The sequence below is a fragment of the Cephus cinctus genome, unplaced genomic scaffold, assembly GCF_000341935.2.
Source record: "Cephus cinctus unplaced genomic scaffold, Ccin1 Ccin1_scaffold0230, whole genome shotgun sequence".
In the NCBI taxonomy this organism is placed as follows: domain Eukaryota; kingdom Metazoa; phylum Arthropoda; class Insecta; order Hymenoptera; family Cephidae; genus Cephus; species Cephus cinctus.
In genome coordinates this window covers 960,762-977,322 of record NW_014332946.1, presented here as the reverse complement: position 1 = coordinate 977,322, position 16,561 = coordinate 960,762, and the positions used below count along the sequence as shown (strand labels likewise).

Genomic DNA, 16,561 nt, shown 5'->3' with positions numbered 1-16,561 from the left:
AATATGCAAATTGGAGCAGAGTATTTTCTCGAATGAAACCTGTATCTACAGTCGACTCGATGCCAATAAAAATCGACAGGGTTGTAAAAAAAGGTCTCACTCGATTCCTTTGATAACACTCGGCTACTGTTCTCGTACGTGATCTCTCGTAGTGACAACACGACAATGAGTTCAGTCGCCGATTGAGAACGATTTTCGTGTAAATTGACTGAAAAGCTTTGTCTGAAGCAGAGACACTGGCTACTCGGAAATCGGAATGAGGCAGAGTTCAGTTTGTTCTTGGTACATCCTATGGACCGTGTAGTGTTTGCTGTACAAAAGGTATCTGCAGAGACAGGAGACGTCTACTTCCTGTCCCTCTCGTGTCGTACCACGTGTGCTTACCGTGTATATTGCTCGGAGAATCGTATCTCTCTGAGAGGGGAAGGATTAAATCCAAGAGGATCAGAAGTACGTGATAGGCGGAAGTCTCAAAGTCGGGATGCTGGCTTATCGATTATTCAATCGAAACTCTACATTCGTATTGTGAATTACGTAACGTTAGTACATTATGCCGTATACATATTCAAGCGCAGAAATGCAAATCCGTAGCACATGGAGATTTTCCGTCATTGAAATGGTCCGGAGTTTCTATAGATTTAATGAACGGGATCGGAATACAGGACGGGATACAGTCCTGTTGTTACATTCAGATGTAAATGATCCTTCGAATTTCGTGGATATTCCTGACATCGATCATTAGACTTCCTCGGGAACGTTATCGGGACAGTGAATTATGAAGGATACGGTTATCAATCATCGTTATCACTGAAACTATTTTACATGACGTTTGGATAATTTTAATTTTCATAATTCCCTATTCGAAATTCATATATGGCGGGGTAACCTGTAGACAGTTATTTTGAGATTTTTGGAAATATCGAGGCAAGTATGGGTGTAAATTTTGCGAACGACGAAAGAAATCTTGAGATTTATCAGAACCGGTTCACTGTTCAAGATCTATCATAAGCTGTACTGGCGTCGTGGTTGTTCGGGATGCTGGGGGTTGCTACGCTCATCAACTACGGGAAGCGGAGAAATGGTAAATCACGGGCGAACGGCCGAGACATGTACATTAGTTCCCAAGTTGGAGATTGATGAAGTGGTTGCTTCTGGAGGATCCTTGTAACTATCCGGTGCAGCATCCCTTACGGATGGACCAGAAGCAGGTAAAAGTTTATTTTTGTCACTGGCCTTTGAAAAGGAACGCTTAGCATATATTAAAACCCTCCAATAAAAACTAGGGAATTTATTTATATTTCATTTTATTCAAAGCACTGATTGTACTTTGATATTTTGATCTTTTATCTTTTATCTTTCAATAGTCGGGTATCTTTGCTCACGCGTATTTTAGGGTATGCAAGAGTGAATGGTACTAGGTATACAATGCTTGGGTTGGTCCTGCTTACTCGGAGGCAGACGAATGCGAATAACTTTGGTCATTTTATGACAAACTGTGTTGTCTCCTTCCTCCTCGTACAGCTACTAGGGACATTTCATTTCTGTCAGCCATCTAGGGACATTAGCATAAGTGATATGGTTGTACATATACGCTAGTCGAGAGATGTCCAAGCATTGTCTAGTTATGGAAAGCAGGGTGGTATGGTATGCTATCAAGCCTTGTTATCTTTGTTAAATGCGTACGATGAGTGGTCATCCCTGAAAAGGGTTGAGGGATGTTCTTGTGGGATAAATAAAAGTATTGAGAAACATACTAGGGAATTTGGTATATAATTCTTGTCTTTGTTAACCCTTAACTTACGTCGTGGGTCCTGGGACCCATGTCAACGGTACCAATGTATACAGTCAGTCAGTAAAAACGCAAAATTTTGATCACATCAATTAAAGGTTAAGCATGAATTTTCGGAATTCTAGGAAATTTTCGAAATTACTGTCAGACACTTTTTTTCAAAATTTATTCTACATTTTATATTGTACCGTATGTATAGGGTGTATAAAAATTAGTGAATCCGATGGACATGACTTTAAAGTAAAAGTAGACTCTACATGACTCTACCGGGTTACACGATACTACTGATTTATATTTGAATTTTCAAATTTTTATTTTCCGAGCTTCCTTGAACTTAAAGGATATAGTACTCCGAAATATTTGGTCAACCACCATTTCTTCATTTTGATTTTATTTCTGCGAATCAGCTGAAAGAAAGTATCCGTTATTCCACGTTGTATATAGTGAACGTCTCCCACTAATTTCAAATTCCCTGTTGTAGCTGAAAAATAGAAATAAAAGAAATTCAGATTTTCTCAGGCACTAGTTCAACTAAAGTGGTACTTCAGTTGTCGCTTCGCTCCATAGGCTAATGTTTACCTGGTTTTACAATAAAGCGCTTTGCGACCGAACCGAAATTCATTTTTACCGATTACCTTTTAAGTGACTTATAAATGCCACCATCACGCACTACACCTCTTTATTTTGCGACACCCTGTATTCATTCATTCATATATATCAACAGAAAACCAAGGAAATCGACTGGGAGATTTTCTCAATATCCCATTAGAATTCAAGAGTTACGGCCTGTTGAATACGATCATAGAGGGTGTCGATTGTGGAACATATGCTTTCATGACTTGTTCCAATACCAGCCGTACATACTTCTTATACTACATACATACTTTTGCGATTGATATACAATTTAGAATCATTGATAAAAGTAGCAGCATTGCGAATGTAGCTGTATATAGATGAGCTGAATATAGATGAGCCTTTGTCAAACACATATAAAAAAATTTCGTAAATAGGAATGAAAGCTCTGAAAAAGCTTAGGTGCAGGAAACAAAAATTCTGGATATTTTTTGCGGATGTCTCTTTATCATAAGCTTGTATGTATATATAGACATATACATAATACACGTATAAGCGCCAGTGGTTACGGCCGGTTGAAACTTTATTGGCCAGACGAGAGAAAAATGTTTGCGCTTTGCCAAAGAGCTTGAGATTGAGGTGTAGAGGGGCGGAAAGGAAGAAAGGTTTGAGGCGTAGCATGTAGAGGGTCTGCCATCCCTTCTTTGATACGGGTAGAATTTAAGCATGCTATTGTACTATCTCTATACTCATAAAAAGCTCTTGACTTTATCTCGAAGCTTTATTCTACCAAAGATGGAAGATATTGGTTGCGAGGCTCGGGCAACGTGTGATAACGCGAGGGTGCATAGAGAAAAGCTGCAAAGCTTTTACCTCGCGTGAGGATTGAGCTGGGGGTGTGGTTTTCATCCCTGTCAGCTCTCACATCTTACTAGATTCCGAATGAAGGGATTTATCATATTTTTTTCCCTTGTGGTCCCAATACGAAAAACCTTATTGGGTTTTTTATTGGTTTTTTCGAAAAATAATTCTTTTCTAAATTATTTTCTGTGTCGAAATTTAAGCTCTACTACGAATCTTTAATATTTCGAAACACATTTTTGCCTCTGGATAGTATCCGTAACTCCTCCAGCGTCAAAATTTTTCGTTAAAGCTTTCGTTAAAGCTTCAAAAAGGGGGCAGATTTTGGATTTCTCGCAATTGGAAGACGTTTGAGCTTTAAAGGAGGTGCTCGATATTATTTGTAACAGTTGGCAATGCAGCGTTAAATTTCATACTCGTCCTATTCGATCCCAGCTTGATCAAATAAATTTAATTGTTCTCTCCCAGTTGTAATTGGAGATGCAAAACAGCTGTAAAATTTGACACTGGACTACGTAGAGACAAAACTAGGTCCAGAAGGGGTTAGTGATTCAAAGTACAATGTTAAATTTGGACTTGGATGCCCCTTTTCTTTCGTCCCTTAATAAGCCCAGATGTCCCGATACTCAAAAGTAGTTAGCGGACTAAGAAGAAGTCAAAGTCGAGAGCTAACCGGTGGGACGTTAAGTTTTAATGACGAAATTTACGTAGCCCTAAAAATGTTTCTCACAAGTCGTCTCCCTAAAAATGTTTCTCTCGTCACGACGAACTCGTAACAACAACAGTCCTTGTTGGGAAACTCGGTAATTTAAATTTTACGCGGAACCCACCCCCGAGTCGAAAACACGAAAAGCTCCGAGCTTTCAGTCATGCGACTTTCTCAAGTTGGTATGCCTTAGTAAAATCGTAAGACTGGTCACTTTATTAGCTTATATGATACATGGGAAAGAATCTGGTAATCGTCCTTACTTCATCCCCTATACCTCAATCGCGCCCCCTGGATTTTATAGAGTCGCATAAGAGGCTCAGGGATGATAAATCGAGCTTCTGAAAAGCTCGACATCTTATCTAAGGGATGAAACGACAGTGGTGAATTTGAAAGATCGACAGATTCGCCATTGAGAATATGATCGGTCATACTGAGCTTGCGAATGACAGCTTGCACGATGACACGACGAACGACAGGAACGCGTAAACATGTTTTGCTCGTTAAACCTTGTCCTGCGAACGATACAGAAATTGAGAAAAATGAGGAAGAAAAAGAAAAAGCACTAAGAAAATACGATAGATACATAGAAGAGCTTTTATTCCGCCGGGGGTACCCGACCCGATAGAAATTCGATTATGTTTCTAGATTTCGATAGGGTGTCTACCTATACGGGTACTTCATGAGCTTGCAAGCTCCATCGGAATCGGCTTAGTTGAATTACGTATATCTGTAATTTCGACGAGATCCTTAATCGACTTTAATCGAGAGATAAAATGAATTATCCGTCCCGACATCTCGACGCGGCAGAATCGCATGGCTGAGCTTGCTGATACATTTTGAACTTGCGACTGTAACGAACACCATTGTGTACGAACGCTTTGGGTGTATTCGGAGTCAGGCTAAAGCTTCGTGCACATGCTCCGCGTAGCTGGGAATAGTCGCGAATTATGTGAACCGGTAGTCAACAGTTTGGCTGTTCCATTGCGACGATTCGTTTCGCTTCAGCGGGGTTGCCTGAGCTTTAAGCACTGATGCCGAATGCGGTATTTAATGCGAGATACATGCATCGATGAATAAAAGCTCGGGAGAGTAATCACTTGATCTTTGAATTCTGAAAAAAAAAAGAAAACGTCATGGGAGTGGTAGGTGGAAAGGGGAAGGGTGAAACAGTTGTAATTTAATTTAATCGACGGTCACCGACGATACGTTACACGTACCGATACGCAAAAGCACAAAAGCTTCTTTTCACTCGGGATTTTCTTCTCGAAGCTCTCGTGCGTCTTCGGGCAACTTCGGCCTTCCAGGAAATCGAACCGAGAAAGTTCCAAGGTCGATCCAGCTAAATGCGACGTTTGCTTTGGATTATTTATTTCGCAGGGGGTTTCGTCTCTATTGTTTTTTTTTTGTACGAAAATTCAATATTGCTGCAGGCAGCGTCGCGACGCTGTAAAGATCTGTGTGTAGGGCGTATTTAGAAGAAGCATATAGAATCCTATAAAAACGCGCACTCGTTTAACTCCGTGAATTTACGAGCAATTGCCAATACTCGTTGCTTCAAACTCTGTTCATTTTACCTCGGTGCAAGTTTTTTTTTTTTAAATTATCAACCACGAAATCTTTTTTTTTTTACGTTTGCCAAGCGATTCGCAGCCACGTCCATGTATAAGCTGCACAGATTTCGTTCCGTGTCTCTGACCCAGGGATTTCGTTAATGCGTTTCCAATAGACGTATCGCAGTGCGTACTGGGTGATTCCACTCGGTTCCAAAAAAAAAAAAAAAAATTTGAAAACCAATGACCCCAAACCCATGTACCCAATCGATTTCCATGATTGCGTTCAGTGCACTTTCGACATGAGTTCATCACGGACTTCATCACGGGTACCTTCTGTAAGAGAATCATGAAAGGTCAAAAAAAATTTACCAAATAGAACTATCTCCTTTAATCTTAACCAAAACCCGTGCAGTATCCGATATTCTATTACGGCCGGCACGATCGATTTCCTCTTGAAAATCGATCCATCCTACATCGTACACCAACAGGTATAAATTCCACCACCATAACTCTCAGATAAAAGAACCCAATACGTACGTGAATACCTTGTTGACGTACCATCCCTTACGATACCACTTTGACCTAAGCCAATGAAAAAAAACCCAGGAATACCGGAAACTGAGACTCGTCGAGATCATCTACGCTTCCGGTACCTGTACTGCGAAACTTGATTCAAATGAACGTAACAAGGATGGATCGGCGAACTGTTACTAATTGCGGTTCTGGAGGAACCCCTAGGTGATCTATACCTGCCTTACTGCTTCCATCCACTAAGTACAGGAAGTGGAAATTCTGGCTAAGGTTTTGAGATATATCGCGAACGTATGCGCAGCAGCCCTCGTAGTTTGGGTACGGTATATATTATGCTATAGTATAGTATAGCTATAGTATAGTATACTGTATATATTTATTAAGAGGAAGGAGGTGGCAGTTGAGCCAAGTTGTGCGTCTCAGCCGGTCGTCTGGCTCGACGAAGCCGAAGGCGTTTGCCAAGCCGCAAATACGGGGAAGATCGTCGAGACACTTTGGGAAATGGAGAAGTAACTTTAAAGGCCACGGCGGCACCGTCTTGGCCGATTCTTATGGTCAGACTTTTTCTTCGGGATGCTTTAATCAAAGAAATACTTGAGACCCTTTGACTTATCTGGGTCTGTCTTCTTTTTTTTTTTTTAATTTTTTTTCTTCTTATCACCTCACTTATTTCTCTTGCTACTTCAGCGTCAAGTCAGCGAGGCTCGATCTTTCTTTACACTTGATGACAAGACGTTACGGATGCATCTTGGAAAACTCATTTAAGTTTACCGGCGTCTTGCTTCGCTTCCGTTACCAGTTTGCCGGGACACTTTTGGATTTGCTTAAGGCTTGACTCGCACAGCTGGCTTGTATATTGACGTAGGTAAATTTTACAGCTACTTTATATGGCACGGCAGATCACAAATTACAGCCGGGTTGTGTTTGGCGAATTTATGGTTGTCGAATTAAATTAAAAATTTAAAAATACAAATTAAAAATATTTATATTCATTGATAGAACGCAACGCATGATTTTGGTCTACGTTGCTATGTTATTGCAAAAATGTATTTGAATCAGCAAATTTAATCTTTCGTACAGAATATGTACTTGGCTTCGGTGATAAGGTATAAAATTTGTAAATTTAAATTAAATTAGGGGATGCAAACAAATTTTTCCATCCTTTGTACGTTCTTAAGTATTTTTTATTTTCGATGAAAAATTATCTTCCGCATAAAAATATATTCGTTCGTATTTCACGAAATTTGTCTTAAGTATTTTTGTGAATTTTGTTTCTTTTTTTTTCTATCTTATCGCTACACTGTCTCTTTCTTTTTCTTTTTCGTAACTTTCGCAGGCACAGAAACACCCTGGATTCTCGTTGAATTTTAATTTATTAAAATTTCGAATATTTCTGTCTCCTTTGCTTTCGAGACGACTTCACACGTGTCGTCCGATACTCTTCAATGTTGCATAACCTGCAGACTCTATACGTCGCTGTTTTATTATTCGACACGAAGAAAACGACGTTGGGGACCGAGTTTGGAATTTCTGAATACAAACACTTCCTTCTCATTGAGATTCATAATGGGTTATTTTTACATGAATAATATAGAAGCACGTGGAAACGGTCTGCAGCAGTCAGTAGACTGTTAAGCCATGTATATATTTTTCCAATGACGTCATCGTTTCAAAATTCAAATCGGTCGAAATATTCGATAACAGCAGCCACTCGAAAATCATGAAAAATGTTCAATCAGATCGATATTTCCGAATCTTGTAAATTTCTTCTTCTCGATTTACCTCTAAACGTAAAATAAATCTAAATCATCGTGAAATCCTGACACTTCAATAATGCCCGACGCGTCACCGAAGTGATAATGAGAATTCGGAGGAGTTAGGTCGGTATAGAATTTTCAATAAAAGTACAGTACCGCCGTCTGTCGGACTAGATAGAACAGGGGTTAGTTTGCGCTCGACGACAAGAGAGGCTGAAAAAGACGGAGTTTCACTGCACGAGGGTCCTGGACCGAGGGTGAAACGAAAACAATATAAGCAGGGAAACGGAATGGAGATAAAACTGTCGGTGACACAGGAGAAGCTTCAGCATTAAGGGAAACTCCATAATCCCCTGGGGGATAATTTCTTTTAATCTTAATAAACAGAAGTTTAAGAAATAAAGAGATGCCGTTTTCCACCTCGTGAACGTCGTGAGACCCTGCGAGAGGGGTAGCGGGTGGATATTGGGGTATTTTAACAAGAGAGAGATACAGATAAGCATTAAATAAGAGGGGAGGGAGAGGAGTATATAGGGTAACATTTAAGTATATTTTCAGTCTGCTCAACATAACCTGAAAACAACCCATTGTTTTTCGAGCCTGTTAGGGTAGGTAACACTTTTTCTTGTTCAAATATTTTAGTTGGGACATTTTCGGCTTATCAGTTCACTTTATTGTTCTATCTGTATCAGCTGATAAGAATGGCCTCTGCTACTTGTGATATTTATCAGATTTTCGTTGCTGCTCGTGAAAATGATCGAAAATCAATGGGAAAACATTTATGGTCATTCGTTGATCATGGGGACATTTGCTATGGGTACTTTGAGCCTGTAGCTGTGCATGAGTAATATACGCAGAGGTAGAAGGGACGAATAGTCCAAATTTTACTATCTCTTTTTCCCTGCGTTTTTCAAATGGTGAAGCTCGACTTGAAAATAAAAAATGTACAGTATAAAAAAGTTACCTCCATTATATTTTACTCCGAAAAACATTAGCAGTGGAAAAAAAAAAATTATTGACAATGGGAAAATATGCTATGGGTGCTTTCAGTATGTTGCTGAAGAGGAAAAACATATGCAGAAGGGATAGAAAGTCAAAATTCGCAGGTATCTATTTCCCTCGCTTCGGATTGTGAAGCTCGACTTGAAAATTATCGATTTTACAGTAAAACTAAATATTACTTTAATTATCCATACGTAATTACTTTAATTGTACTACGTCAAATAAACGTATATACCAGATTTTTATTTTTGGCACGCCCTGTATATCAGAGAATTTCAGAACACGGCAGAAAACACGTACAGCTAAATCTTAAAGAAAGTTGACATAGAAAAGATGCAGGATACGGGATGGCGTTAAGCAGACGACGGTACAAGAAGACGCCAGGCGTCGTTCGTACCTACGGAACAAGCGAGAGGATAGGAAGTAGGGAAAAAAGGTGAAAAGAGGCTCTCGTAGATTTTCGGTAACTTTTCTACTCCCCCTGATTTTATCGAAGGGGAGTAAAGGGAACGTAACCATGGAGCATACATATTTTTACGAAATTGCAAATCCGAAAGTTTCTTCTTTTTTTTTTCATCCTCCCCATCGCACTTTTCTTCGCTCTTGATTTACTTCTTTTCGTAAGGGTGGCTCTGATGCCCGTCGCCCCTTCAGACTTTCAAACCCGGCAGACCGTGAACCCTTGCGGGCAATCCCCGTGCGCTATCCCAGGTGTGCGTTATTAGAATCTCAAATGAAGCGAAGTTTTTTTTTTGTTCTATGCCCTTAGGCACCCTTAACACTTTCACCCTCACTCATCACCGCCTACCTTCGTGTTAACTTTCATTGCCAATGGAATGAATTTTTTTTCTTTTTTCTTCTAATCCCGTCAGAAAATTTCACAAAGACTTTTATAATCATACCTACTCTATGTATTTCAGTAGGGCTGTTACTTTCACAGGGGACGATTCTTAAAATTACCATGTAATTTTTAAGCCACTTTCACACTGTAAATTTAACTTTACCAACTAACTGTATGAATAATACAAATTTCCTCGTGAGTTATCTTCCTGCGCTTTTCAAATAATGCACTTTAATATTTTCGCCTTTGCTCTCTCGTGTATTTATTTCCGCCGTAAGATATTACCAGCTACCTCAGCATATCGTACCAGTCATATAATCGTATATCCATTGAACAAGAGAATTATATACAGTCGGACTTCGATAACTCGAAATTCTTTAAATCAAGAACCTCTGTAAGACTAGGAATTTTCGAATTTTCTAATGCTTCGCTTCTATGACTTAAAAACCTTGATAGGGTCGAACTACGATAACTCAAGGCATATTTCGTTTTTCTTGAAATTCGAGTTATCCAAGTTCCACTGTGTTATGGAAAAGTCGTTGGACACAGCATCTTTTTGTAGAATTTTCATATGAGTTACAAAGATGAATCTGCAGCAATTATTATATATGTATATACTGTAGTAAGTATACATAGTATAGTAAGCTTGCACTGGCTCTCGTTTCGATCTCTAAGCCTCAACCACCCTTAAGAGGTGGGGAGTTGTGACGTGATTTTTTGAATCACGGTCCCAAGGCGGCTCCGGTTACCGATATAGATAACGTTCTCGATTTCTGGTTCTCTTCGGGTCGCCACCCTGCTCAGAAGCTACGCTCTCGGATTGATTCGTACAGTTACGTCAAGGCTCTCGTAAGATTGTGTCATTGTTTTGTTGAGGTCGAGGTGCTCGAATCTGCCGTGGGGAGATAGTCTCGACGTACCGAGTTGCCCGGCAGAGGAGAGTACCCGACGGAGACGTCTCCACGGACCGGCAGAAGCCCGGGTGAGATACCGGCGCCACGCTGGAGATGGGCAAAGGGCTGTAGAGCGGGCGGAGGAAGTTTTCATATAGGTGCTCGAATCTGCCGTGGGGATATAGTCTCGACGTACCGAGTTGCCCGGCAGAGGAGAGTACCCGACGGAGACGTCTCCACGGACCGGCAGAAGCCCGGGTGAGATACCGGCGCCCCGCTGGAGATGGGCAAAGGGCTGTAGAGCGGGCGGAGGAAGTTGCGATATGGTTAAGGGCAGGGGAGGAACCTCCTGCCCGAGTTAAGGATGTAGTGCCCAGCTGTCGCCCGATGCCCTGGGGAAGCGGCCGTGGAGGATCTCCCAAGATTATGTACCGATTCGTTAAGGAACGCTCTTCGATTTAGTTAAAGGGACGACTCGAAGGAGATAGAAGAGTTATCGGCTCTAAGGCTCTCGACCAATCAGAATGATTAGATCTCGAATTTGACTATTGTCAAAGCAGTCTGTCTCGGGGCACCGACCGAGGTACCACGGGCTGGCTCGTGCTCCCGTGCTATCTGTTGATAGTTTTTCTAGCCGTGTTTCGCTACGGTATAGCAAGTTCTCGCTTAGTACAGTTCTCGCGTTGTTCTCGCGATATCCAGGAATTCTATGAATTCCTGTGAGTGTTACGGTGGTGTAGTGCTGTGCCTTAGTGCAGTGCTCAAGAGTGTCCTTTGGATACAGTTCTCGGCCTCCATGGATTAGCTGCACCAGCTCCGGTGAGGATTCCCAATTTATTAATTGGTGAAGGGATCTCGATAGACAATTAAGATTCGTTCTGATACGTTCTCGGTTCGTCGCTCTCTGTCTCTCGCACTATTTGCCGGACTCTTACTCCGACCCTCTCTACCTCAAACCTAGCAGCCTGAGCGGCCGTGCATTTCCGTAACCGTCCGCTCCCGTTCGTGTATCCAGTTGCGTTTGCTGATTTTACGCGACCCCAAAGATCAGCACCTACGGTTGCGTTTCTCGATTTTACGCGTCCCCAAAAATCGACAGGATCCGTTAAGCTATCGCCTCTTCTGATAGGTTCCGTCAGAGCTCTCGTTCTTGGTGGAGTTGGGCCTGTTCCACCCCAACTCCCAGTTTATACCGGCTCGTCAGTTCCCGGTGAAAAAAGAATTGGCTGGCGCCCGCCTGGCTTGCGGATGCACGAACGACGGGTGGACGGCCGAAGGTAACGTAGGTTGGTTCTCGCAGATAGTCGTTCCCGTATGTCTTGCTATCGGTGTCGGGTCAAGTTAAGGAAATACGTTACAATACATACAACATATACATATATCATAACCCAGTGTCAGTACAGGAAATGAGCCAAATAAGTCAGCGATGAGAAATTTTCAGCAATAAGTGACGAAGTAGTGAAGAAGTCACGTGGAAAGTGCATTATTATTGATATGTGAGATTATCGCATCGATAAAAAGATATATGATCAATTGATCACATACGGTCTGTATCGAGATCGAAATATCGCAGATCTTTATTGGCGTTGCTTACTCACCGCTGGTCACGACATCTCGAGTATGCTTGGAGTGAATGACGACGAAGAAAATTTTACTTTCTACTCTCGCATATTCTTCTCTATACGTTATCTCTGGATAGGATCCTTTTTCTAGAGTCCCTAACGTAGTTTTGAACTTTGACCCTATGTGCTTCAGTAATTAGCATGATTTTTCGAAATCGATCAGTCATCTTGAGAATCAAGGTTATATCGTATTAGCGACTTACGTCATAAGATTCTTGTGAAAAAAAAACTGCCGAAAAAAAAAACATGTACAGCGGTATAGAAAAAAAAATGTATATCATTTTCGAAAATTAATTTTTTTTTGTCTGCGAGAAATTAGATATTAGAATTAGACTAAAGTTTTGATATAAAAATATATCATTTTTCGTAGTACACATTGTTTGTGTTTTGCGTCTTAAAAAAAGATATACGTAATTAATTTTTTTGGATCAATATACTTCTTTGTGCAACGTTAATCCAGCAGCCGTCTTTAATGTGCCCAAAAGACAACTTCTGTTTCGTTGGACGTCTTTAAGACGACTTTTAAATATTTTGTTATTGGGGTGGCAATGGCAATGAAAATGAAACAAGGAATGACGATGACTTCCGATTCGTTGGGCGTCTTAAAGACGACTTTTAAATATTGTGTTATTCGGGTGGCAATGAAATGAATCTAGCGTAATAAACGTATTCAGATAAAGTGCGAGGAATCCACTAAACATTAACTCGGAATAAAAAAAAAATAATATACAAGAATTTTCAATATTAACGGATGAAAATCCAAGTGTGCTGTATTACTCTTGTAGTTAAATTAATTACTAGTACCAGTTGATTACGCAAATTTATAATTCCAGTAGACTTTCGGTCTCTCCGTAAATTCTTGAACTTTAATATTAACTACATTTCGCTATGTAATTTAGTTTGTCGAATTATAAGTGCGCGAGTTGGGGTGAACGAGTCTGTACTATCTTAGTTTTATTTTCACTCTCGCATTTTCTCATTGTCTCATTCTCACCCCATTCGCAAGAGGGAATGTGCACTGTTGGAATTTTACATCGGGCACTGAACTCGACTAGATACGAAATTCCTAAAGAATTCTCGCAAATTATTAATTTTTACATTGCCCTTATATGCAGTGCGAAAGGATAAAATGATATACGCTGTTCGCTTGGATTTGTATACAAATTTTTCAAAGTATTCACCCTTCGCTTCAATAGGTATAACGTTAATTGACATTGGCATCTCTATCGCCGTTATGCAATCAGTCAAATTTTTAAGCTTATTTTGATTTCTGACAATTTTGAAAATTTTCACTCACAGTAAAAGGACCATTATCTATATTAATTGGGGACAGTGGTAATCGATAAGTTCGAATAATAAAATGGGTAGTAAATCATTTGAAATCAATGTAAAACCATTTATTCACTTTTGGAAAAAAAATCTAGTGCCAATTGCAAATTTTTATACTGCACCAGCCCTTTCTCATATTTACACAGAAGAAAGCGCGAGATCATCGCTTCGCAAGCTGTTCGGATAAACGACGTTCCGGTGTAAATAATTGTTCGTAATGAGCTAGACAGGATTTTGTCAGTTTGCTATTCCTTTTTCTGGTTTGGAATAAGGGTAGTAGTATTTTGAGACGCTGTTATATTTTTTTTTGTGCAGAGACAAGAGGGACGAAATTTACACGTGGGGAAACCAAATGGTAAATTATGAGCGAGTTGAAATTGCTAATGAGGTTGTTAGTTTGTCGTTAATCAGCGCCAATTATATGCCGTAAAAAAATTTAATGAAATTTACAGCATGTTTAATATGAAATACACAACGAAACGCATATGAAATGTTGAAACCAGGTATATGTATAGGTATATAAAATTCGACTCGATATACCTTGGATTGTAAACGAGTAGAAAATTTATATTACCTCACTATTGTTTTTATCGAAGAAAGTAAAACATTTCGATTAACATTCATTGACAACGATTTACAACGTTTCCAATGAAAAAAATAACGACTCTTATGAAAATATATTATTTTTGGATTTTTCACGTATCAATCGGCTTGTTTGTCATTCGACGATATTATGAATTTCGAATTATCCCGCGTAGAAGCGCAAATGATTACATATCGTGTTAGAGCAATTAGCAGATACAGTGATTCCTGTACTGGCACTATGAAAGATAGTGGATAGTGGATATGTGGATATCTGATTTAATGAGCAGGGATACGTCGCGCATTGCATATAAATCGTAATTAAGCTTTGTGAATCCTGTATTCCTTTCACGGCTGCCCGGCAAAGTCTGGCCCGTTTATAATTTAATAAAGCCTCTCTCCCACCAGTGGCGGCTGTTAATGAGGGGCCGGGATTGATTGCAATTAAGTTCGAATAACGCACCCAGCGGGACTAGCATTCCTTTTCTCGTCTCGGGCTGCACGAAATCGGTCGATGCCTACGGTAGCTTCTGGAGATTGACGCTTCGTTATCCAAATTGCTGCCATGTTATCAATTACGAGCTATGTGTACGTTTGGAATACCTAAAGCGCTGTTTAATATTAAGTGTGGTTATTAAGGGTAGGGTATAGGTACTCGGGAAATTACGGTCAGTTTTCGTTTCGTTTTAAGGGGGATGGAGATTATATATATATATAACTGTCCATGGATGATCAATATCTGTATACTTCCTGATAAGGGTTGAATTTTTAAGGGATGATTTTTTATCAGGAATTTCCATAACGAATCTCTAATATATCTATACAGAATGACGTGTAAGCCACCTACGAGCCATGTAATATTAACCAAACTTAAATGCGATTATACGGGGCTCCATTGGATTTCCGGTGTCATCCCTTGTAAAAATGCAATCCCATCCCCCACGCTCACTGCCACTTTATCTTCATTCTTTTTCTTTATCCTTTTTTTTCCTCTTTTCTCTTTCCACGCTGAGGAATTCACCGTTTTGAGTGCACCCGCTGTCTGCTCGGGTCTACTCGGCTAGCATCGGCCAGATTAATGGCGACCGCCATACATCAACCGGCAACTTTCTCGCTCTCTGGACTTGTAATATCGGACGCATAAAATAACAGGATATCACGCAAATCATAGTTAGGAAGAGGGTGGACCGGAGCCACTGCGAAGAGGAGATTTGGTGCTCGTAAATAACGTTGGGAATCCTGGGTCTTTATGAACTCGTCGTCACTCCTGAAGATGGCTGGAGTTAAAACAGAAATATCCCTAGGGGCCACCTAGTTTCTTTGGCTATTTTATTTTTACTTTTAGCTTCGATTCCTACAGATTTCTTATGTTTCCTAGAGAAACAGTCCAGTTTAAAGCACTATCCTCTTGCCGTTGTCATCAAATTTATACAGATAACGCAGTACAGGACTCTTAACCAATTGCTAAGGTTAGCACGGACACGAACCATTTTTTGCGTATTCATATTTTTTTACATAATTAAGAAAAATTGATCATTTTTATATTGCTACAAGTTCAAATTGATTCTTTTTTAATACTTATTGTCAGTGTGCATATTCTTCTTGTCACCTTTTGGGCAAATCTTTGATTATTGCACGGGGAAAAAGTTTCAAATTTTACTGCAAATTCTTTCGGTTTTCCAGTCACCGTTTAATCGGTGGTCATTTCATTGTTCGATATGACAAAAGGGCTATCAACCTTTTTAACGCCGACTAGATTCCACCCTCTCTCTATACAGCTATGTATATACATACATGTAGATAAAATGGTAGGGACGTCCAGAGTACTCCAAGAGTGACGGTCACTCGATTATTTTTTAAATACCGAATTTTTATCGGTACCGGCAATTGTCCGTTTGAATTCGATAAAATTTTTTGTACGGCACGCAACAGTACATTTAACAATAATATTGCATACATGTACGGGAAAGAGTCATAACTTTCTCTCACCGAAACATGAATTTCCCAAGTTTCGTAAAATTTCACCATATCATATCCGTTATGGCAATAACCTTAAATGCCGATAATGTCTCATGAAATACAGCATTTTTTTACGCGCCATTCAACTCGTCTGAAAATTCCAGTCGTCTTCCTCCCAACCCTCCCCGATGCTTTTTACACAACTAATAAAAGCCACTAGATATGATATAAAGGCGTAGCCCAGTCTTCGCTTCCTTTATACAAACCCAAGAATCCTCCTTCCTTTGACGCGTGTTGGAGCCTCGGAAGCCGCGGAAGCTGGCAAAGAAACTGAACAGCACAGGAATAACGGGAAGTGCTGGGAAAGTACAGGGAAGCATTGGGAAGACGAGACAGAAGAGGGTTGTAAGTTTTCTTACTACCAGCGACAGCTGTAATATATATATAAATATATATATATATATATATATTTATTTCAACTAAAGACAGTGATAGTATCAAACGAAGAAAATGCACCCAGGCATAAAAAGGTCCCAGCGACAGCTGTAATATATATATAA

General features: G+C 40.0%; 1 protein-coding gene across 3 annotated transcripts in view; it reads left to right on the top strand.

Annotated features, from left to right (window-relative positions):
• LOC107265678 (voltage-dependent calcium channel gamma-7 subunit) overlaps positions 1-16,561 on the top strand; it is a 62,450-nt gene that overhangs the window by 7,289 nt on the left and 38,600 nt on the right. Inside the window, exon 4 of one of the 3 annotated variants that reach the window (XM_025082822.1) lies at positions 998-1,208. The exons of the other annotated variants lie outside the window; for them this stretch is intronic. The gene's annotated coding sequence lies outside the window, so the exon portion shown is untranslated. The remainder of the gene's footprint in view (positions 1-997; positions 1,209-16,561) is intronic. 3 annotated transcript variants of the gene reach the window in all.